Consider the following 10,114-nt stretch of genomic DNA (forward strand, 5'->3'; position numbering starts at 1 on the left):
GGCCCTACCTGCAGAGTTTCCGATTCAGTAGGGCTGGGCGGGGCCTGAGAATCTGCGTTCATAACAAGTTCTTGGGTTCTGTTGGCCCAGGATCCACATTTTTGAGAACGTCTGCTCTTGGTGACTCTTTTTCAAAAGACCAGCTTCTAGAAATAGTTTACAGGTTTTTAATAATTCTCTCACCCCTGTATTTTTATTGTAGAATATAGCAGGTACTCCATAAATAGTGGTTCCGTGACACATACATGAGTGGCTCTCCCCAGATCCCATGGTGAAGTGAAAGTGTGGCCAGTCGAGCATCTAATTGTTGCTCTCTGAGCCTGGGCTGTGAGGCCTCATGGTCCTTCTTAAAACTCCGTCAGCCACTCTGCACACAAGATGCAGATTGCTTTCTGCCTGATATCCTGGAGAGAAGCTGCTTTAGAGGAGATTCCAGAAACCACTGCCCTTCTTAAATCCTCTAATGTATCCAGGGAGATGGAGAAATCCATGGTGTTCTGGGGGGCCAGGGGTGGCAAACAGAACACAGTGTCACCAAAAGCCTTGGTTATCTTCAGGTCGTTGGTCACAGGGATGCAGTTGGCAAAGGAATTTTGTGGAGTAATGTATGTCAAGTGAAGCCCCCTGAGGACAAAGCCCAGGCTGGTAGGAGCTCTTCCGCCTCCCGGGAGGCTCAGCTGCAAACCAGATGGGGCGGTGGGTCTCTGCATTTTTCCTCCCCAACCCCAACCGGCGGGGATAAAACGAGGGTACGCTGCCACCAAGTGGTCATGTCTGGTAACACGCCGTGGCTAAGGAAATAATGAAAACCCGGAAATGTCTGAAGAATGGATGCATGAGAGGATAAACACTATGATTATTTTATTTTCGTCTCTTCCAGCGAACTGAAACACACATTCCCATTTTTGCATAGAAAACACTGGGAGAAAGAAGTATCCAAGGAGGAGAGTCAAACCCTTTAAAGATCCCGGACCAGATATTGCTTGACCAAGAAAGTGTAGATGGTTAGGGAATTCAGTTCAAGCCCCTTGGAGCCCATCCAGATGTTCAACCAGCTGGTCACACCGAGTCCCCTCCAGTCAATTACTTTTCTTGATGTTTCTAATCAAGAGTATTATATATGTGATGCTATAAACTTTTATACTTAATATTAGCTCATAACTCAGGATCCGAAACCAGATGTTTTGGGTGAGAAAGAAATTGATGACTTATCAGTAGATTGAACCCAGGCCATTGGTTGCTTTCCAGGCATTTTACCAGCTGAGCTGCAAAGCAGAGTGGTTGCTACCAGCTCCCTTCAGTTATGGAGAGAGGAAAAAAGAGAGCGCGAGAGAGAGAGAATGAAAATGCATATGGACATAAAGCGGCATTCAAGATCTTTTATGATTTTTTTTCTCTTATAAAATAAGAGCTTGTAGTGTTAAGTCAATCCTCAGAACACATCGTCCTCTTCTTTATAACATCATGAAGGTGGGCTGCTGGGGATGGAGGGGAGAATAAAGTAAAATACGTTGCCAAGAGAAGGGGATGCCGCTGACCATCGCCAATCAGGTGGGATCATGTCTTTAAATTGTAATTGACTTTTCCTCCCCGGGATTCCTCTCTGCCCTGGGACAGAAACAGCCATGCCCACAGACAGGAGGAATTAGGCCGAGTAGAGAGCAGAGAACAAAGAATTCTTTGGGGCTGTGCTTTCAGGCTCCTGAAGGAGAGGGGGAATTCCTGCCCCACCGACCTTCTTGAAAAACACCCCCCCCAATCTGTGGATCGGGGAGCAGGACTTCAGGTGGGTGTCAGGGCAAGAGTTTCTGTGGCTGACTTCCTGGGTTAGAGTCCTGGGTGGGTAGCAGACCCCAGAAAGGGCATGGCTGCATGCGGTATCTGGCCATTTGGGGCCAGAGTGATTCCAAATGAGATAACCCATGAAGAGCACTTAGCAGATACAGAGCATGTGCTCAAAGAACTGCAGCTGTTACTGCTTTTGTGAGGATGCTCATGTTTCAGATGCCTTTAGAATCACCAAAGCCAGCTCCCTGTGGGATGCTTCCTCAGCAAGGGACAGCCAACAGAGGACCCCTCCCCCTCTCCCTCCCCCTTTCTACCTTTTCTCCCCACATCAGACAAGACGACTTTTAACTCAGTTTCCTCAATGAGCCAATCTAAATCAGTATGTTATGGTGAATTTTATATGTCAACTTGGCTAGGCCATGGTACCCAGATATTTGGTCAAACGTTATTCCAGATGTTTCTGTATATTTTTTGCATGAGGTTAACGTTAACATCGGTAGACTTTGAGTAGATTACCCTCCATATTGTGGGTGGGCCTCATCTAATCAGGTGAAGGCAAGAAAGACTAACCATCCCAGGGAAAGGAGGAACTTTGCCAGCAGGTGGCCTTTGGGCTCAACTACAACTCTGCTGGGTCTCCAGCCTCCTGGTTCACCCTGCAGATTTTGTTTTCAACTCTTTTTTTTTCTTTCTTTCTTTTCTTTTTCTTTTTTTTTCATTTGGTCTCACAGCACAGCTTGCAGGATCTTAGTTCCCCGACTGGTAATCAAGGGCTGAATCCGCGCCCTTGGCAGTGAAAGCACGGAGCTACAAACACATGAGCCAATTTCTTAAAATAAGTCCTTCTTTCAACACACACACACACACACACACACACACACACACACACACACACACACCCTGTTGGTTCTCTGGAGAACGCTGATGAATAGACAATGATTCCACAAGACCATTATAGAATCCACAAATGAGGAAATCAGTGCCCTACACCTACACTGGTGGATTGAAAAGCAGAATACTGGGTATCTACTGGTGAAAAATTGGGAGAGTAAATCTATTAGTTATGACCTTTGTAATCGTGGGCAAATTAATCCCTTTCTGCCTCAGTTTTCTCACCTGTGAAATGGGGCACTAATAGGCTCCACCTGGCAGCACCGTGGTGAGGATTAGATGATTTACATTTAAATTCATGGAGGCGTGCCCATCACAGTCAGCACTCACTGAACTACTGTGTGCGGTTCTCTGGATACACCCCCATCTTTCGTATCTCCCTGCTGTTCCCTCTGGCTGGAATAACTTTCCTCATCTTGCCATTCTGGAAATCTCCTATTCATTTTTCAAACGCCCAAGCATGCCACATGTTCTGTGAGAAGGCTCCTCTGACGCCATCCTCTGTACACAGAAAATGACTATCACTAACACGCATGCTTATGCTCTCAGCAAAAAGTCAACTGTGCAAACAAATATATATATATTAACTATATTTCTTCTACTTTTGCATATTTCTATTTTAAGCTACCACGCTGGGTTGGCAGAAAATTCAGACCTCAGGGTTTCTGAGTCCCCAGCCTCCTGAGGGGCCGTGTCAGCTTCCTGGAGGTGGCACGCATCAATTTGTTAGGCTGCCATACCAAAATACCACAGACGGGGGCTTAAACAACAGAAACTTATTTTCTCACAGTTCTGGAGGCTGGGAGAGTGAGATCAAGGTTTGGTTTCTTGCAAGGCCTCTGTGCTTGGCTTGCAGACAATCAGCTTCTCCTTGTGTCCTCACCTGGCTCCTCCTCTGTCCTGGAGCATCCCTGGTGTTTCTTTTGTGTCCTAATCTCCTTTTCCTACAGATTGGATTAGGGCCCACCCTGATGGCTCATTTGGACTTAATTAACTGCTTAAAGGCCCTAACTCCAATTACGATCACATTCTGAGTACTGGGAGTTAGGCTTCAACGTGTGAATTTTGGGGGAACACAATTCAGTCCGTAACATGGGGTATAGCGGCAGCTCACACGTTATCAAGGCAAATGGGGGTGGGGGGAACATCTGGTCCTCAGTCATCGGGCCACGGGGCTCTTCGATGCCCATCATCTTGATCAGAAATACCCTCGGTCCACAATGCCCAGATGCCCAGGCAGCCAATCTGCCTGGAGTCCTGCAGCCTTCAGGGGCTCTGCCAGGGAAAGGGGCACACGTCTCCCTGCGCCTCAGCCCACATTTGCCTTTCCTTCAGCCCAAGGGACTCTCCCTAGTTTCACAGAGAATCCTTTCTCTCTTCACGTTTTTGCCAGAGACATTGGTCTCTGTCCAACAGATTTATCCAACAAATCCTCTCTTCCCAGAAGCGGATGCTTTTGAAACAAAAGCAAGGGAGACTCTGGGGCTATTTTTGCCTTTATCCCGGCCACAGCCCCCTCCTGCGACTTTCAAGGGGGCTCGCCAGCTGCTTGAAGAGGGGAAGGTCAGACCCAAAAAACAATCTCAAAATAATATGCCTCGCTTTGTTCGACATGCATAAAAACAGCCCAGACTGTTGGATGGATGGAGGGATGGACAGAGGACAGATGTGTGAAAAAGCATGTACAGCAAATGTTAACAGCGGGATCTAAGCAGTGCGTGTTCAAAGAACGTTTGACATTTTTCATTATCAATTGGTGTGCGTGTAGGGAGGGGGAATATTACAGTTCACATTTGCCAGCCTTCCGCCTGTAAGCTCCTCGGTGAAATATGGGGGGTTTTGTTTGTGTTTTTGTTTGTTTGTTTTTTATTGGCAACAATGTGCTCGGCACTTGGTACCGCTAGAAATAAGCTCTGAAAGGAGCGGACCCTGAAGGAAGGAGCCTCCTCCTTGGAGGTTCCGCACTCCTCTTGGCTGCAGCGCCACTGCGCCCTCTAGTGGCGAAGTCGCTCGCACTCCTCGGGACGTTTCCCTGAGACCCGGCCATGGGCTGGGACCAGTCTTGGGGGGACCCGCCAGGCTGCGACCCGGGGATATGGAGGAAGGGCCGCAGGGCAGGTAGGTGGTGGGAGCCACCCAGAAGATGCACCACGGAGGATGTGGGTTGGATCTAAACGTGCGCTGAGGGACCTCCCTGGTGGTCCAGTGGCTAAAACTCCACGCTCCCAATGCAGGGGTCCCGGGTTACATCCTTGGTCAGGGAGCTAGATCCCACATGCCTCAACTAAGAGCCCGCATGCTGCAACTAAAAGATCCCAAACGCGGCAACAAGGACCTGGCACAGCCAAATAAATAAATAAATACTTTAAAAAATAAATAAACGTGCGCTGAGGATCTAGAAGGCTTAAGTGTTCCAGCCTGGTGTCAATTGAGAGCACCTGCCGACTGGGGGCGGGGTTAGCGCCCCTCAACTGGGAAGAATATTCCAATCAGGTGGACAGGGAGTTGCCTCACGGTCTCTCTACCTCTGGGCAAGTGTCTGTGCAGGACCCCAACCCCTCATGTCAGACTCTGGTTCAGAGCTACCAGCTGGGATCATAGGAAAAGAGGGACCTTAAAGTTCTCCTCTTGAAGGTCGCAGGGCAGCAGACACAGGAAAGCTGAGGGGTTCTGAGTAGAAGGGGGCTGGGGGAGGAGAGGCTGGAGTGAGCTGTTTGGGGCTGAACTGTGTCCATCCCCCAAATTCATGTGTTGAAGTCCTAACTCCCAGTGACTCAGAATGTGACTGAATTTGAAGATGGGGCCTTTAAAGATGTGATTCAGTTAAAATGAGGCCGTGGCAGTAGGCCCTAGTCCAATCTGACTGGAGCCAAGATATTTGGACCCACAGAGAAACACCAGGGATGCACAGCGCAAAAGCCATGTGAGGGCACAGGGAGAAGGTGCATATCTGCAGGCCAAGGAGAGGCCTCAGGAAAAACCAGCGCTGCTGACACCTTGGTCCCAGACTTCCAGCCTCCAGAACTGTGAGAAAATTAATTTCTGTTGTTTAAGCCCCCCAGTCTGTGGTGTTATGTTATGGTGGCCTGAGCAGACTAATACTAGGCACATCCTCTATGCCCTCAGCAAACATTTCCTGTGCCCTGTCTAATATCTAATTTAGATACTGCTTAATGCTCAGTATCTAAACAGGAATGAAGGGGCTTCCCTGGCGGTCCGGTGGTTAAGACTCCGTGCTCGAAGGTAGGGGGCACAGGTTTGATCCCTAGTTGGGGAACTAAGATCCAGCATGCCACACAGCGTGGCCAAAAACAAACAGAAACAAAACAAAACAAAACAAAAACATAATAAGATGGGATGAAGCCTGGGAGGCATTAACGATGGCAGAGCTGCAGTCTCTCAGAGCCTGATGCAGCCTGAGCCACCTTTTTTTTTTTTTTAACATTCCTGGTATATTAAAAAAAATACACCAGAGATTTTAAAAATGGTGGTACCTGAGTGGGTGTTGGCTGTGACTTGCTTTAACTTCCAAGCCTGAAGTCTCACTTTCAGTGAAACTTGGAAACTGACCACCATGTAAAAACCTTGGCCTGAATACTGAATGAGAACCCTCTACGGGAAGAGAGAGGCTTTGTGGAGGTGAAGCAAGGCACCCTGGCTCGCAGCCCGAACGTGGAAGTTATTATATTCCATCCACCATGGAGCTGCCCTAGTAGCCACTGCGAGGAAGGGATAAGCCATCCCCAATGAGCAAAACTGTGGGCAAGAAAATGATTGAAATGGTGTTCAAGCCACTGGGTTGGAAGGTAGTTTGCACCCACAGCAGCGGACAATTAAGAGACTCAAAGCAAGAGGAAGTGGTTGGATTCTGTTAATTGCCGGTGTCACTGAGTTCTGAAAGCCCATTTTCTCCGTTGCCTCTCTCCCTGATGTCAGGCTCCCTCCACTCCAGCAAGTCTGGGGTCACTTTTCTGTCTCTGACTCTCTGATGTACCTTTTGAACGTACCAGCCAGAGTCCTCCCTCTGATAACACCGTCTTCGGTGTCCTGGTTGAATTTTGGGCCCTGCTTAATTGCAAGGCCACAGTCTGATTTAAGTTACTGGGTTCTTCCTAACTTCCTAATATGAATTGCCTGCCATAAGCCAGGCCCAGTCCTAGGAGCTAATGATACAGGAGAGAACCAGACCAAGACAGCCCTGTACTCAAAGAATTTAATTCAAGTATAACCTCAGACTAGCTTTTGTCTTCATATTCCAGGCATAAAATGTGACCCAGAGCATCAGTGCAGAAAGGCATACTGTGCCCTGAAAACCACATGATAAGCACCCAGGCCTTCCCTAATTTCTTCATCCAGATCTCAGAGTTTTATACAAGTACTTTATATAGGTGATTCACCCGATATTTAAAGGTATAAACGTTCTGGGATTACCTGACAGATGTGAGCCTAGGGAACTAGTAAAATAGAACCAACATTTATTTTTTTGTGTGGAATTTAAGTTTTTTTAAAAAAGGATCAAAGTCATCACCGAGGGGGAAAAAATCAATATTTTATTGCACTTCTGAACTTTTTTTTTTAAGTTTAGTATTGTTTCTGTCTTTACTCCAGCTTTATTGAGCTATGGTTGACGTATAACATTGTGTAAGTTTAAGGTTTACAGTGTAATGACTTGATATAAGTATGTATTGCAAAATGATTACCACCATGAGGTTAATTAATATATCCATCACCACACATAGTTACCTTTGTGTGTGTGTGTGTGGTCAGAACTTTTAAGATCTACTCTCTTAGTAACTGTCCAGCATACAATACAGTATTGCTAACTATAGTCACTATGTTGTACAGTACATCCCCAGAGCTTAGTCATCTTATAACCAGAAGTTTGTACAATTTGACCACCTTTACCTATTTTCCCCATGCTCCCAGCCCCTGGTAATCACTAATTTACTCTGTTTCTATAAGTTTTTTGTTTTTTAGATTTTTCTATATAAGTGAGATGGTATAGTATTTGGCTTTCTCTGACTTATTTCATTTAGCATAATGCCCTCAAGTTTCATCCATGATGTTGCAAATCTTTATTTGATATGGCTAATTTGCATTGTATACATATACCACATTTTCTTATCCATGCATCCATTAATAGACGCTTAGGTTGTTTCCATGTCTTGGCTATTGTAAATAATGCTGTAATTTACATGGGGGTGCAGAGAACTCTTTGGGATAGTGATTTCACTTCCTTCATATATATACCCAGAAGTGGAATTTCTGGATCATAGGGTAGATCTATTTTAAAAAAAATTCTTTTTCGAGGAAACTCTATATTATTTTCCATAGTGACTGCACCACTTTACATTCCCACCAGCAGTGCACCAGGGTTCCCTTTTCTCCACATCCTGGCCAACAATTGTTATCCCTTAACTTTTTGATAATAACCATTCTGATGAGTGTGGTGATATCCCATTGTGGTTTTCATTTTCATTTCCCTAATGATTAGTGATATTGAGCACCTGTTCATGTACCCGATGGGCATTTGTATGTCTTCTTTGGAAAGATATCTATTCAGACACTCATTTTAAAATCGTATTATTTGGCTTTTTGCTATTAAGTTGTATGAGTTCCTTATGTATGTTGGATGTTAACTCCTTACCAGATGATTTGCACATGTATTCTCTCATTCTGTAGGCTGCCTTTTCATTTTGTTGATCAAATATTTATTTTGAATATTTATGGGGATGGTAGTATCATCATCATTTCAGGGCTTAAGCCCGTGAAAGGTGTAAAGTCACAGAGATGCAGTTTTCCTGATCCTTTTGGGGAAGGTTACTTCAAGTGCAAAATATGCTTTTTACACAGTTGGGTGGTAATCTTCCACAGAACCAGTTTCATATTTGAGTGAAACTTCCAAGTAAAGGATCATCCCCACTTAAGGAAGCTCCCTGTATTTCTAGTGGTTTAATTGAGATCTCTCAGGGACAAATCCTCATTCACTTTGTAGGCAGATAGTAGGTCTTTTTCTGGTTTCAAAAGGCCTGTGTTGGGCCATCTGCCCCAGGACGTCCCTGGTCAACATTTCTTTAACCACCGTAGCTTATTTAAATATATTTTATGCGGGTTGAAACATTTTATTTCCTTTTCAACTTTACTACCATTTATTGAGCGGCTGTTCCGTGGCAGTGCCACTCAAAGATCTGTCAGTATATTATCAGGTGATTTACAAAAAATGGGCAGAAGACCTAATAGACATTTCTCCAAAGACATACAGATGGCCAAGAGGCACATGAAAAGCTACTCAACATCACTAATTATTAGAGAAATGCAAATCAAAACTACAATGAGGTATCACCTCACACCAGTTAGAATGGGCATCATTCAGAAATCTACAAAACAACAAATGCTGGAGAGGGTGTGGAGAAAAGGGAACCCTCCTACACTGTTGGTGGGAATGTAAATTGATAACAGCCACTATGGAGATTCCTTAAAAAACTAAAAAACAGAATTACCATATGACCCAGCAATCCCACTACTGGGCATATACCCAGAGAAAACCATAATTCAAAAAGACACATGCACCCCAATGTTCATTGCAGCACTATTTACAATAGCCAGGTCATGGAAGCAACCTAAATGCCCATCGAAAGACGAATGGATAAAGAAGATGTGGTACATATATACAATGGAATATTACTCAGCCATAAAAAGCAACAAAATTGGGTCATTGTAGAGACGTGGATGGACCTAGAGACTGTCATACAGAGTGAAGTCAGTCAGAAGGAGAAAAACAAATATATTAACGCATATATTTGGAATCTAGAAAAATGGTACAAACGAACACGTTTGCAAGGCAAAAATAGAGACACAGATGTAGAGAACAAACGTATGGACACCAAGGGGGGAAGGGGGGGGTGGGATGAATTGGGAGATTGGGATTGACATATATACACTAACTTAACATAAAATAGATAACTAATGAGAACCTGCTGTACAGCACAGGGAACTCCACTTTGCTGTCCAGTAGAAACTAACACAACACTGTAAAACAGCTATACCCCAATTAAAAAAAAATTAAAGGAGGATGTTCAGCTTATAAATCATTAAAATAATTTTCATAATAAAAATATATTATTAGGTGATTTAATTCTAAAAAACCTTATGAAGTGAATACTGTGACTATCCCCACTTGACAGATAAGGAAACAAGCTCAGAGAGGTCAAGATCACTCAACTAATAAGAGACCCAGGACTCGCTTGTTCCAGAGCTTGTTCTCTTAACCCCTATTCTTGCTTTTCTTTCCGCAAGCCAGTAAAAACATCTGAAACGTGTATTCATGCGAATTACAATGGAAATAAAATTAGCAAAACTTCTGTGGTAAAGCTCTAGTTACCTCCTCACACTTAATCCTAAAAACAACCACAAAGGGGTAACTTGTCTAAGGGGA

Source organism: Tursiops truncatus, chromosome 20, assembly GCF_011762595.2.
Source record: "Tursiops truncatus isolate mTurTru1 chromosome 20, mTurTru1.mat.Y, whole genome shotgun sequence".
Taxonomy (NCBI): domain Eukaryota; kingdom Metazoa; phylum Chordata; class Mammalia; order Artiodactyla; family Delphinidae; genus Tursiops; species Tursiops truncatus.